Here is a 13,927-nt window from a genome sequence, read left to right as displayed (position 1 = left end):
TTTGAAGATAATATAAAATATACAATGGATAGAATAGTACAGGAACACTCTAAAATGGGTCTTTGTAACATAAGTTATCCATACATGTCTGGAATGAAAAATATAGTGCCTTTGTTAGGCCAAAAATTCCTATATAATTTCAATTTAGAATTCTCTTTCCCCACTTCTACTTAACAGTCCTCTCCCTTTTTTTTATCTTCCTTTACTCACAATATCAAACAATAATCAAGAAGCATTTTTAAATATCTGATACTTGCAAGGCACTATGCTAGATGTAGAGATTGCAAGAAAAAATAAATGAAATAGTCCTTACCCTCAAGAAGCTTACATTCTCTAAGGGAAGACTCTCTATTTTTCTCTCTCTCTCATTCATGTATACATACATATACACACATATACACACATATGTGTATATGTATGTATACACACATGCATACATATATAGTATGTATATATGTGTATATGTATATATACATATAGCATGCATGTATAAAATTGTTAGAATAAAGAAAACTGGGGCAAAGTACTAGTATATCAGTAGATAAGGAAAGGTCTCAATAGGACACTACATCTGAGTTGAATTTTACAGGAAACTATGAGTTCTAAGAGTCAGAGGAGAAGAAAATACATTCTAGGAATCAGGGGAAACCTATACAAAGGCATATAAATAGGAAATGGCATGCTGTGTATGAAGAATAGCAAGAAAGCCAGTATGGCTGGACTGAAGAGTATGTGAAGGGAAGTAATATATAAAAAGATTGGAAAGGTTAGTTGGTAACCAAGAAAAGGGTTTCTGCTCAAGTCATCATTAACTTTTGGACATTTCTGGAGATAATAATCCTTATACACAAATTTCTATCTTTTGAATCTGAGCATTTTCACTGGCTGTCCCATGTCTGGGATTCTCCCCCTCCTCATCTCTGAGTCCTAGTTCCTCTAGAATTTCTTCAGCTCTCAGCTGAAGTCCTACCTTCTGCAAGACTTTCCCAGTTGTCCTTAATCTCAGTGCCTTCCCTGAGATTATCTCTAATTCACCCAGTATAGATCTTGTTTATATACAGCTGTTTGCATGTTGTCTCCTTGCTAGAATGTGAGTTCTCTGAGAGTAGGGACTATTTTTTGTCTTTTTTTTTGCATTTCCAGAGTCTAGCAGAGTGTCTGGCACAGAGCGGAGACCTGAAAAATGCTTGTTGACAGTTGTTTTCAGGTCACAAGGTATAGAACAAAAATCCTTTGCAAAACCTGAGGAAAGGGAACACCAAATATCAGCACTCCATGAAGTGGACAACTAGCAAATGAAATAATTAATGAAAGCATTCAACAAATCAATGAGGCTATTATTGAGGGGGAAAGTTTGAATCTACTAAGGAGTTATAGTCGTGAAAAAAGAAGCCATAAGTTATTGGTCAAATGCCTACAATAATCTCTTACACTGCAAATAAAATCAGTGTCTTAAAAACAGTCCATAAACTTTTTTTAAAATAACCCCTATATAACTGAATGTTAAAGTGTATTCCTTGCACACCAAACATTAAATTAGAGTGTCTGGCATGCCACTTCTGAAAGGCTGCAGACTCCTTGATGTGGTAGATCCCTAACTAAGGGGAGATAACTACTCACTCAAGGGAACTGGGTCTTGTTCAAATGAATAAACTCTCTGTTAAACATCAAGGTCAATAATGACAATTTTTTAAAAAGAATTTTGCTATTGCAGGGAGGCTGGGCAAATAGTTTGCCTCTTTCATGTACTGGATGCTCAAATTCCCTTCAGTTTACAGTGAAGGATGGGAGTTATGGTTAGATAGAGGAATTTCAGAGTTCTCAATTCTGGAGGGTAGACCATTTGTGGGTGATGACTAGATCAATGTCATAAGAAACTCCATGTGGCTGAAAGGGAGGTAAGGAACATCCTGGTTGCTGAGGATGTTGATAAAATGGGAAGCCAGGGTATTCAAGGTGACACCAGCCTATATGAAGTCCCTAAGAATAAGGGAAAAGGTTGATGTGGGAGAGACTGTGAGCAAGGAAGGAGAATGTCCCCGTGGCCACAGATCTGAATAATTTGATATATCTGGAAAGAGAATTTCAGAGGAGGAGAGGTTGCTAAACAGGTCTGGAAGTGGAAGTGAGAAACACTTTCTCCTTGAGAAAAAAGCAAGAATGATCTGGGGGGGGGGGGAATGAGGGGAGGTAAAAAATTCCTGCCAAGATCTAAAGACAGTAATGTGTCTGGTAAAGTACAGGAAAGCTTTACTAGAAGGTAAGGCTCAAAGGAGGAAAGACTGTTCAATAATGGTGTGGGGGAGGCAGTGGAAGTAGCAGGAGATAGCCTGGAATATGTCTCCTTCTGGTCCAGCACCTGCAGTGAAGGCAGGGGGCAGTGAGAAGTGAGAGAAGATCAACCCAGGGCTGGAAAGGGTGTTCAGAATGACAATTCTGGAACCAGCAGGGTTTCTGTGATTATAAGGGAAGAGGTCTATACTGGAATTCTATCATCATACTTATTTCCTCAGTACCTCACAAAAAGACCTGAGTATAGTGGGTGCTGATTAAGTATGTGTTTGTTGATTGACAATATGAAGGCCAGTTTCTTAACAAAGATGAGGGTTCAGAGAACACCATAGAAAAGGAGGGTTGTTCCCAGGAACTTGGGAAGAGGGAAAGAGTTGATTGTGGGTGGGGATAAGAGAATGGGAGTGTTGGCAAGGTTTTTTGCTTAGGCAAGCTCCAAATCGCTCCTTCAGAGCACCAGAGAGGAGTCTTAGCTAGTGCTGGGAGACAGGTTCCTTCCTTCCTAGTAAGCACCTGATCCTGGGGTAATCAGTGGAGCCCCACCCTCACGAAGATATTTTAAAGAGATCTAATCAACCCTTGCCATACCTACCAGGGAGGGGATGTGATTCTAGAGAATTAGAAAAAGGAAATTCATTCACTGTCTGGGCAGCACCAGACTCCCAAGCTTGCCAAAAACCCGCCTGCCTTGGAAAAAGCACTAGAAGAACCAGGAAGCCAAGCAAGCAGGAAGAATGAGGCAGCAGGGGCTATCTCAAGCAAGTGACATGAGTGCAGAGCATGGAGGTAGGTGGCTGAAACCACACTAGGCTGACTACTACAATGAACCCTGATCCAGGCCCCGGAAAGGCAAAAGTAAAATTTCATTAATAAGATTTGCATTGCTATGACTGCTAATGACAGGCTACTGTCTTCCCTTCTTCTCTGCAGAGAGAGGATCAAATGTTTGACAAGTTTTCTACTCAATTTGAACTCAGCTTCCTTAAAACTAGGGAAGTAGGTTTACTTCATTTCTTAAGCATGTAAATGTGATAAAACTGTTGACCAACCCAAACTTTCTATGAGAACTTTCCTTAAAAGAGAAATTTTACCTCAATTAAACATTTGTGAAAATGCCCCCCTGCCCATCCCCCCCCAAAAGAACTTTATTTAAGGGATATATAAAGACAGGTGGACAGACAGGCTAGATAGATGATAGATAAAATGGATAGATACACAAATGGATGGATAAAGGCAGGCTCAAGCTGGAGCTATGTCATAGATAATTGAACATGTCACACTCACCAGATCTATTTGGTAGTTATAAAGGTCAAAATTCCAGGTGAACAGAAAAGATGAGGGAGGGCATCATTAGTATTCTTTTTTTTAAGCGTGAATGAGACTGCCCTCAATAGCATGTTCTCTTAACATCCTACTCTATCCGCAGCTCCTGAAGTAGACTCACAAGTCAACTCCTCTCCTCTATTTGATCTCCATCCCCCAACAAAGATGGCAAAGAACACAAATCAGCTCCCCCTTACTCCCAGACTGGCGCTCGAGAAAGCATTGTTCCCCTAGAGCTACATGCACCAAAGTCCCTGGTTATGGTCCCACAGTCACTATAAGGATGCATGCCAATGCATGCCAGAGCTCAGGAATACCGTGCCAAGTCCTGCCTGCTGGCTGACCCTCCACACAGCCATCACAACCCCTCCTCCTCAGCTGCCATGATTCTCAGATGCCCATGCTGTTGCTGCAACTAAGCCAGATTCCAACATGTCCATTTTCTCATCTCTTATATTTCTAAAAGTGACCTATATCCATATCAAGGTACCCAATTATCTTGCAGATATCTGCAAAGAATTTTCTGTCAGAGTCAAAGAACTAAATGAAAGTGGTAGAGAATACAAGATCCATTATTTTTATTCTTTACTTATCATAAATATAATGTTTGCTTCATAAAGCAAAACATAGCTGAACAAGTTCTCTTCCAACAAGGGATCTCCCACATATATATTTAAACCATATAAGATGTAGACAGATGGATAGAAGGTAGATAGATAGATAGATACATACATACATAGATATATAGACAGATAGATAGACAGATAGACATATAGAAACATAAGGTAATTTCACTCAAACAAGACAACAAGATATAAAACAAGGAGACAGTTGCCAAAGGTACTCATTGTCATGGATGATGTTTTCAAATGGTAGTGAGATCCTTTATAAATGGCAGAGATTTCAGAGTTTCCTTTCTCAAGATTCCACTTAATAAGCATTTTAGATACCTACTAGGCTCCTGGCCCTGGGCTAGTGTATTGAGGTATGGTAGATAAGTCTAGTCCTGGGGCCATGCACAAAGTATCACTGATGCAATTGCCTACATGACAGATGCTGGGGAACTTGCTTTGGAGGGAGTCCTGATAACATGCAAAGGAAGTGCCTGGGAGAGCTTTAGCATTTGGACTGACCTTCTGCACCAGTTCCAGTCTGCTGGCCACATGGTGAATAGCAATCTCCTTAATTGGCTATAGTTGTGGAATCAGAACTAGGGACAAATTCACAAGCCTTACGTCAGACTTGGGCTTTGTCTCATTGGACCTCTTCCCTTAGTTTGATTCCTTTCCTAAAATCATCTGTTAAAAGACAGTACTGTTAAAGGATGAGGCCTGTGCACTCTCCCCATCTGAGGGAAACATATGGCCCCACAAAAGCAGGCCTTGGTCCTTTATGTAAGTGTGTCCTTTTTTTTTTAGATAAATGATATTAATCAGGAAGCTGTGACCTTGCAACTCGTTAAAGGTGAAGAGGAAGAGCTGTTTGGGAGGTAAGCCTTTTCTGGGTTTTGCAGACAACCTAGCATTCATGCCCCATTGGTCACTGAAAGAAGGATTCATCTAACATTTGAATATGCACCAGGTGGGATCAATCCTATATGGAAACTATGCCAAAAGTAAGATCATTCTCTCCAGTGACTGAGTTGATATAGGGGAGAGTGTACCTCTGAGGTTTGCAGAGAGGAAATGTTGATATTTTTGTTCTTGCAATATTTTTTAAATAAATATCCCTTTTCTAAAAGCTAATTTATGTTAATTGGTTTAATGAAACTCAAGTATTAGTCCTTGGCACCTTGTTGTTTATCCTTCGTTATCAAAGAGGACCATGACATAAGGAGAATGATGCCATGACTTACAAGTGAATTGAATTTAAGTGAGGGAGGACTTTGCAGTCACTAGCCTCACTCCCTCCTCCCAGTCCCTGGCACCTAACAGTGGGGTGAACACACCCATAATAGGGTGCTACAATCTAAGTTTACAGCATTAAAGAAAAATGCTCCAACACCTCATGGCTACTCCCAGAAACCTGAAAGGATAGTAGTAGCCATCCTGACGAGGAAACAATGAAACAAGTTTGTACTTAATATGTTAAACTTTGCGGATACAGAGATAGAAATTAAAGAGTCCCTGCCTTGAAGAAGTATACCTCATACAGAAGAATAAATACAAGATATGAAGGAGGGATGAAGGGAGAATAGTACTTCTAGACCTCCAACTATATTATAAAGCAGCAGTCATCAAAACCATCTGGTATTGGTTAAAAATTAGAGAGGTAGATCAATGGAACAGACAAGACCAAGGAAAATGAGAAACAATGGAACTCAATAACCCAGTGTTTGATAAGATTAAAAATAGGTTACCAAAGGGGAAAAAAATTCCTTATTTGTTTAAAAAGAACTGTGGGGAAAACTAGAAAGCAGTCTGGCAGAAATTAGGCTTAGACTAACATCTTACAGCATATTTCACAAGCTTTTCTGCCTTAATAGTAAAGATCAGACTATCTGAAAATAAGAAGAGAAACAGATCACATGCCTCTCAAAGCTATGGGTAGAAGATGTATTCTTAACCAAACAAGAAATAGAGACAATTACAAAAAATAAAAATTGACTTTGATTACATGAAACTGCTTCTGCACAGACAATGCTCCTAAAGATAAGGGAAGTGGTCAAATGAGAAAAAAGTTTTCATATCAAATTTCCTTGATAAAGGTTTGGTATTCAAGATATAAAAACAATAAATATATATGAAAATGTATATGTGTGCATATACATATATGTACATATATATGTGTGTGTGTGTATATATGTATATATTTGCCATTCCCCATTAGGTAAGTGGTCCAAGGACATAAACAGTTCTCAAAAGAAGAACTGCAGAGTATTCATGGCCACATAAAAGAATGCTCTAAATCACTCATAATAAAAGAAATGCAAATCAAAACAACCCTGAGGTTTTACTTCACATCCTGAAAATGAGCAAAGATGACAAAAAATGACAATAGTCAATGTTGGAGGGATTGTGGAATGATAGGCACCCTAATTTAGTGGAACTGTGAAATGATACAACCATTTTGGAAAGCAATTTGGAATTATGTAAATAAAGTCACTTAGACACTCACTAGCTGTGTGACCTTGAGCAAGTCATTTAACGTCTGTTTGCTTTGAAGGCAGCTAAGTGACTCAGTGGATAGAGGGCTGGACCTGGAGTCAAGAAGACTTGAATTCAAATCTGACCTCTTACACCCACTAATTGTGTGACTCTGGGCAGTCCCTTAATCTCTGTTTGCCTTAATCAACTGAAAAAGGAAATGGCAAAACACTCTAATATCTTTGACAAGAAAACTCTATATATAAAACAAAGAGTTGGGCATGACTGAATGACTAAACAAGAACAGAAATAAGGTGACTACAATGTTTATACCCTTTGAACCAGAGACTCCATTACTGGGCTTAAACCTGAAGGAAGCCATCAGTGAGAAAATAAGTCCTCATATACACCAAAATATTTATAGCAGCACTTTTTGTAATAGCAAAGGATTAGAAACAAAGCAGATGCCCATCAGATGGGGAATGGCTAAATAAATTGTAGTACATGAGTGCAATGGAATATTACTATGTTGAAATAAATGATGTGTGTGTGAATACAGAGAAGCATGAAAAGTTCTACATGAACTGATGCAGAACCAAGAAAATATGCAGAGTGAATACAATGCAAATGGAAAGAACTATACACCAAAAAATCAAAAGTGAGCATCATAAAATTATAAAGTTCAAGCATGACTAAAATGAAGAGATATGAGAGGACATCCTTAGCCTACCCCTTTATGGAGGCGAGAGATTCACAGATGTTACACATTGCACACTTTCAGACTTTTTAATTCTATCAATCAGTTGTGCTGATATTTTTTCCTGCTTTAAGAAAAATCCTATTTGTTATATAGGATGGCTCTCTGGGAGGGGAAAGAAAAGGATGCTTGGGATAATGATGACCATAATAAGAAAGAAGCATCAATAAAAAGTTATTTAAAAAAATACAAGAGGGGCAGCCAGGTGGCTCAGTGAGTAAGAGCACTGGCTCCAGTGTCAGGATGACCTGGGGATCAAATCCGGGCTCAGATATATAGCACCACACCCCGAAATAACTGGCCGTGTAACCTTGAGCAAGTTACTTCACCCCAATTGCTTTTTAAAAAAAATACAAGATATGTAGAAAATAAATGCAAAATATTGGGAGTAGGGGGTGAAGAATCAGTAAAGGTCTCTAACAGGAGTTGGCACTTGAAGACTTGGAGGGAACCAGGAATTTGAGAACATAAAAGAGAGTCTAGAGAGTATTTCAGACATTAGGGGATAGATAGCCAATGTCACTGTGTGATGGTGAAAATGGCACATTGTATATGAAGGACATAAAGTATACCAATTTGACTTCAACATGGAGTACATGAGAAGCAATGTGAAATTAATCTGGATAGATTAAGTGGGAGCCAGTTTGTGAAAAAAAAATATTGCAATGACTGCTCTAAGCCCCCAAATACTGCACATCCTCCTTAATAAGAATACATAACAAGTTAAAAGATATGGACTTAATAACCTACAATGAAAAAATGCTTTATTGTTTAAGTTATGAATCACATTTGAATAAGTTTAATCCATTAGTAAATGTATCTTGTTCGGGCACTGCAGAAAAATAAGCAGGATCCATAACTGAAGAGGAAGAAGCATAGACTCTTACATTGGAGACACTGCCCAGAACATTCAATAATCTCAAGCTCTTTCCTGACATAAATGCTCTTTTTTTTCAGATACTATCCTTTCAGATTGATTTATGTGACAAAACACGAAAATGATACATGTTGGAGATGATTTGGGAAAATTGGAAAACTAATACATAATTGGTAGATTGGTGATCTGCCATTCTGGAGAGCAATTTGGAACTATGCCCAAAGGGTTATAAAGCTGTGCATACCCTTTGACCCAGCAATACCACTACAAGGTCTGTATCCCAAAGAGAGCATAAAAAAAATGGAAAAGGGCAAATATTTACAAAAAAAAATTTGTAGCAGCTTTTTGTGGTGGCAAAGAATTGGAAATTGAGGGGATGCCCATCCATTGGGGAATGGCTGGACAATTTGTGGTATATGAATGTAATGAAATACTATTGTGCTATAAGAAATGATGAGCAGGCAGATTTCTGAAAAACCTGGAAAGACTTGCATTAACTGATACTGAATGAAGTGAGCAGAACTAGGAGAACATTGTACACAGTAACAGCAACATTGTGTGATGACCGACTTTCTTAGACTTAGCTCCTCTCAGCAATGCAATGTTCTAGGACAATTCCAAAAGACTTATGATGGAAAATGCTATCCACATCCAGAGAAAAAAAACTATGGGGTCTGAATACAGATTGAAGAATACTATTTTCTCTTTTATTTTCTTTCTTGTGGTTTTTCCCTTTTGCTCTGATTATTTTTTCATAACATGACTAATGTGGAAATATGTTTAATAGGATTGTACAAGTATAGTGTACATCAAATTGCATGACATCTTGGGAGGCAGGGAGGAGAGAGAGGTGGAAAAAATTTAGAACTCAAAATCTCATAAAAGTAAATGCTGAAAACTATAAATAAATAAACTTTAAAACCTAAAATAATAAATTATTCAATTATTTTAATAAATCAACTTAATAAGTTAATAATAAAAATAAATTGTAATTATATGTTATATGAATTATATACAGTATATAAATTACATATAATATATAAATTATATGAATATAATTACATTTTAAAAATACATAAAAATTTAAAAATAATAAAATAAAAAAGAATGTCAAAGACTCTCCCTAACCCTACTTGCACTAGCAGGCTGGAGCCCCATAGGGTAGCTGACAAATGCTCTCCTCTGTGTTCTAGGGGTAACCCTGTGCAACTACAGTTCCCAACAGCATTGCTCATGAACCCCAATTGAGTGTTTGCCCCCAAATCAATTAGCTGGGCAATATCAATTAATTTTGATGAATATATTTACTGAGAATGTACGGTAATATCCCCCCAAAACTGGGAGACCCCACTCTTCCTTGTGGAGAGTGGTTTCAAGCTTGATATTAGAGATACTAAAGAATCCAAGCAGGGAACCGCAGTGGAAAAGATCATTGGACTTTGAGTCAGAAAGCTCTGAGTTTGAATTTCACTCAGACATTTACTAGCTGTGTGAACTTGGATAAGTCAAATAACCCCCTCTTAAGCATCAGTTTTCTTATTTGTAAAATGAGGACAATAGTACTTACCTTCTAACGTTGTAAGGATCAAATGAGATAATATTTGTAATGAGCTATGCAAACCTTAAAATGTGTAATAGTAATGTAATTTAAAGATCCCCCTGTATTGGCTTGGTTTTGGGTTTGATTGTGTTAAAACCCCGAGCTTGTGAATCCCACTTGTGGGATGGACTTGTTGACGTGAAAAGAGAGGGCTGGACTGGGAGGAGCTGGTGACGTAAATTTAGAGAGACAAGAAAAGAGAGAGGCAGAAGAACTTTTTGGAAGCAGCACCTTGGAGCCAGAGAGAGACTGAGAGGATTGCTGAGGGCTGCTTTGAATTGCCCAGGACTTTTGAGAGCTGCCACCCAGAACTGCCAAGGACCGAGGAGACATGGCTGTTATGCTGGTAATTTGTCTCTCTGTTTTGATGTTGTTTTGCCAGATCTGTCCACTGGTGAAAGACAGTCCTGTTGTTGCAGAGGTATTGGAACCTTGCTGTTGGTTCATAGCTCCTGAGACTGTTCTGCAGACAGAGAGTGAATTCTGTCCACTGGTGAAGGACAGTCCTGTTGTTGCAGAGGTATTGGAACCTTGCTGTTGGTTCAGAAGCTCTGGAGAAGGATTTTCTTGTTGTATGTTTACAGAAATCCTAGAAGAAGGTTTTTCTAATATTTTCAGGGGTCCTAGGACTAATTCTGCAGACAGAGAATGAATTAATGAAGAGACTGGCAATGTATCTTGTGGGCTTGCTAAGCTTTGTCTCCCCAGGAACAAAGATTGCTGAGAACTTGCCTCGTGTCAAGATGAAGAAAAGACCTCCATTTGGGTATTAAATGCTGTGCTTAGGCTGGTTGTAACTCTGGGGTAGATTCAATTGTGATCCAGGGATGGGAAACTTTTGATCTTTTTGTGCTCTGTGATTGAACAAATGAATGTACTTTACTTATGATTAGAAACTAATGTCCACTTGAGAAGAGGGGCTTTGTGATGGACTAAATGAATGTACAGCCTAGGGGTGGAGTAGTATTTAGAAGAGGGACTTTGTGATTTATTAAATGAATGTAATGTCTAGGGGTGGGGTAGTACTTGATTAAATCACACTTGGTAAATGCTGTATTTTGAATTATGCTATATGTTGATTCTCTCTGTTCTTAATTTGTTACTGAATAAAATGGAGAGCACCTATGCTGGTATTTTGAACCTTGGGAAGTTGCCTTTGCTTGGCATTACATTATGGCATAGTTGGCAAGGAGTACAAAGCATAGTGCCTCTATTTGTTCCAGGATCCATGGCCATTTAGATTGAGATTATGAGGCAAGTTCTCAGCAATCTTTGTTCCTGGGGAGACAAAACTTAGCAAGGCCACAAGATACATTGCCAGTCTCTTCATTAATTCATTCTCTGTCTGAAGAACAGTCCTAGGACCCCTGAAAACATTAGCAAAACCCTCACCCAGGATTTCTGTAAACATACAACAAGAAAATCCTTCTTCAGGGCTTTTGAACCAACAGCAAGGTTCCAATACCTCTGCAACAACAGGACTGTCTTTCACCTGTGGACAGATCTGGCAAAACAACATCAAAACAGAAAGACAAATTACCAGCATAACAGCCATGTCTCCTCAGTCCTTGGCAGTTCTGGGTGGCAGCTCTCAAAAGTCCTGGGCAATTCAAAGTGACCCTCAGCAATCCTCTCAGTCTCTGCCTCCAAAAGTGCTTCCAAAACGTTCTTCTGCCTCTCTCTTTTCTTGTGTCTCTCTAAATTTATGTCACCAGCTCCTCCCAGTCCAGCCCTCTCTTTTCACGTCAACAAGTCCATCCCACAAGTGGGATTCACAAGCTCTGGGTTTTAACACAATCAATTTGAAAACCAAGCCAATACAGGGGGATCTTTATATTCCATTACTATTACAAAATGTTATGTTAAGTGCCAGCTAGCTAACACCTAGGGCCAAAGGGTACCTTCTGGCCCAGGGAATTTCCTCCCTTTGTGAATCCCCACCAAGTTTACTACAGGGCATGGCACACCCCAAGAACTGGCTCTCTTCCTTGCAGGATACAGTATCTCAGCTGCCAGGTCAATTCATTGCTAAGTTGGATTAAGGAGGGTGATTTAAGAATTTTAGCAGTCAATTAAAGAACTTTTCATCACCACAAAGTAAGCCAACAGGAAACCATTGGAGGTTATATGCATATGCTTTGAAGTGAAGGGAAAGACCCTGCCATTAACACTGTCCTGGAGCAGGCACACTAAACCTTCACATGGATCAGAATTTGTAGGGCACATTGCACATGGTCAAAGGAATGGACCTTCCCCCATTATACAAGTAAACTGCTTGTGACATAAGGTTTTTTTTTTTTAATCCAGTAGACATCCTTCAAAAGGAAACTTCAATCACCACCTCCACAGGAAAATTAGAAATAAAAATAAACTTTTATTTCTCTCCATCAGGAAACTTTCTCTGATGACAAGAATGCTTTCCAGCTCCTTATTCCCATCCCATTACACCTAGGCATGCCATTTGGTGCCAAATAATTCCACTCCCTCTTGAGTTTTTATAATTATTAAATAGTAGATAACCATCACATTATTCCTAAGTAATTATTTCTTCCAACTCTGCATATTTTGCTATTTAGATGTTTTCTTGTGACTCAATCCATTCTGCTGATCAAAGTATCTTCAACTGAGCTCAGATTTTCAAGTTCAGTCTTGTTTGGTTAAGAGACTCCATCAATCTCTTCTGTTCCTTGATGCAATGACTTTTCATAAGATGCCTGAAATAGTACCATGGTTATTGCTACTCCCTTGCATTGAAACTCTATTCATAATTTGCTTCCCACAACCCCTCCTTGGTTTCTTCACCATTACTCATCAACCTGGTCTATTTGTGTTTCAGAGTATTTTTACCCAACCTGTATTGGTTTTACCAGCTTTAGTCCCATTTTGTTGTTTTCATCTGCTATTGCTAAACTTTTTAATGACTATAATTATTATAACTATCCTCAATGATATTTTCAATTCCCACAAATTTATCCAAGATGAACTAGTAGGAAAAGCATTAGGCTAGAGTTCACAGGATCTGGGTTCTAGTCCTGATGCTTCCATCCAAGAACAATGTAACCTTGAGCAAATCACTGAACTTCCCTATGTTCCTATTTCTTTCTCTGTAAACTAAAAATAATAAACCCTTCCATGACCACCTGTAAGGCTATTTTAAGAAGATAAAAGAAAAGTACATATTAAAGTGCCTCAATTTGTAAAAGGAGTTATACAAAGACTAAACTATACAAATATGTTGCTATAACAGACACCTCAAAGCTCAGAACATTCTGAGGATTCTGTTAAAAGGAAACTATCTCAAAAAGGAGTGAAAACAGATGCTTATCTAGTGACGTGATGGAATTTATTCATTATTTGTTATTATGTGAATAAAATCAATTCAATTCAGCGAATTATTGAAGACCATCAATTATTGAAGAACATGAACAAGGTAATATGATGGACTCTCTATGAGGTGCAAAGATAAATGACAAAACAATGTTCCATGTGTCACTGGAGTTCCTGGAGCAGAGGCTAGGTGTTGCAGAGGCTAGGATTCATGCTTTAGGCAGGAGATCAGCCAGGAGATCTTCGCTATTCCTTCCAATTCTAAGTCAATGACTGATAGATTAAATGTTCCATTATTGAAGTGGCACCAACCCAACTTATTTAACCAAACATGGGAAATGGACAAAATAACAAATATCAATTCAGACCATTAATATTTCCTACAAAAGATTTATTGATATTAATTACCCCAACAAGAAAACCAAAAAAGGCTAGAATCAGCCTTAACCTCAGCACCTTGTCTTACCTCATGAAAAGATAGTATGGCAAAAGGTTATATCAGTTTAGAATATAAACTCAATTTGTTAAATTTTTATACAGAAAGAAATTACTAGGTAATATCACTTCCTAAAAATGTGAGAAAGGGAAAAAACCTTTTTAGAAAGCTTGTCAGACCAATGAAATAATATCATTCCAGGTACATTTAAGGATAACACTGGAAGAAG

At 38.3% G+C, this 13,927-nt stretch overlaps 1 long non-coding RNA gene across 1 annotated transcript; it reads left to right on the top strand.

The window, feature by feature from the left end:
• Nucleotides 1–2,721: 2,721 nt before the first annotated feature.
• On the top strand, nt 2,722–9,270 carry LOC138158856 (uncharacterized). The gene is made up of 3 exons (XR_011167753.1): nt 2,722–3,078; nt 5,034–5,104; nt 8,416–9,270. It is a non-coding gene; the product is annotated as an uncharacterized lncRNA (long non-coding RNA).
• The last annotated feature ends 4,657 nt before the right edge of the window (nt 9,271–13,927 follow it).

Source organism: Petaurus breviceps, unplaced genomic scaffold, assembly GCF_028583685.1.
Source record: "Petaurus breviceps papuanus isolate PSGF00001 unplaced genomic scaffold, PetGlider_PUasm1.0 175, whole genome shotgun sequence".
NCBI lineage: Eukaryota > Metazoa > Chordata > Mammalia > Diprotodontia > Petauridae > Petaurus > Petaurus breviceps.
This window is presented reverse-complemented; position numbering and strand designations above follow the sequence as displayed.